The sequence below is a fragment of the Lipotes vexillifer genome, unplaced genomic scaffold, assembly GCF_000442215.2.
Source record: "Lipotes vexillifer unplaced genomic scaffold, Lipotes_vexillifer_v1.1 scaffold50, whole genome shotgun sequence".
Classification (NCBI taxonomy): domain Eukaryota; kingdom Metazoa; phylum Chordata; class Mammalia; order Artiodactyla; family Lipotidae; genus Lipotes; species Lipotes vexillifer.
The window spans coordinates 4,688,800-4,690,221 of record NW_006784763.1 but is presented as its reverse complement, the minus strand read 5'-3'; positions in this window follow the sequence as shown (position 1 = coordinate 4,690,221).

Sequence of the window (1,422 nt, the reverse complement as noted above, 5' to 3'; positions counted from 1 at the left end):
CCGCTAGTCCTGCTCTTCCCCATTCCCTCTCAAGAGGTCACCTCGCTTCCTACTTCAGAGAGAAAATATACAAAAATTGTATAAATACATGCCACTTGCACAAATCGTAACTGCCAGTTACGGTCTCTTTTGATGAATACCCCTGACTTTCAGAGACCTCAATATGCTTATACCCTGATAGATTTATTTTTTATTGTTGTTATTGCTTTCATTTGAAACATGAAATGTGGATTTTACTCAGCAGAACATTCTTCGGAGGAAAAATATTCCAATATTTCCAAGATCATTCCACTAGAATAAAATTTTTCTTCTCTGAATCCAGTTCTCTTCTGGACTGTATGTCTTTATAATAGTTAAACATGGATCCAGTATTTTTTAAGTCTCTGACATAGTGATTGCATGACTATAGAATGATATTACTAATTCTGTTTATTCTAATTTTTTGAACAAAAATAGAAAGGTAGGAAAAGACAAAAAATTTAAAAAGAAAAATCATTTTGTAATTTCCTTATGCTAGATTCCTTAGTAGATAATTTAGCACCTATGTGAGGAATAAGGTTAAAAATGTAATAGGCACTCTCATGGATAAAACTTCTAAAATGCTAAATCCTAACCTTAAGGTTCTTGTTTCAGTACAGAATAGGCTACAATCCCCAGCTGCTTTATGGAATAAATTGGTAGCTAATTCCACATTTGTGTGATTTCTGCATAATTTGGATTCATTCAGGGAAATACTTTTTCTCTATTCTTGATAGTAAGTAATATGCAATGAAATCTATTTGAATATAACATATTAGTGTAATAGGATGGTTACAATCTGTAATCTGAAAAATAAAATTGTAGCTGCAGTCATAGCAGCTAGTTCTTGAATAAAGGGAACAATGGTGTTCATCAGATTATCCTAACAACACAAAATGAAATGGCCTGTTCTATGAAATTCTCTCTATAGAATTCACTCAGCCAATCAAAGACATATTTGTTTTGCATTTGAAAATGTTCATACTTTAATAGGAATGTCTCATGAATGGCATGAAAAGTAAATACTCATAAAAGTGTTTACTGTCTTCATATTTGAATAAATCATACTATTCAATTAATGGAGGAAAAATAGGTCTGTCAACTTTGATTTAATCTCCTCCCTGTGTTTTTCAGAAGAAGAAAAGTCAATAAATTATAAACAGTAGAATTACTCACTAAATACTGAATTAAAAAAAAAACTTCAACCATACGGGCTTCCCTGGTGGCACAGTGGTTGAGAGTCCACCTGCCGATGCAGGGGACACGGGTTCGTGCCCCCGTCCGGGAAGATCCCACATGTCGTGGAGCGGCTAGGCCCGTGAGCCGTGGCCGCTGAGCCTGCGCGTCTGGAGCCTGTGCTCCGCAACAGGAGAGGCCACAACAATGAGAGGCCCGCGTACCACA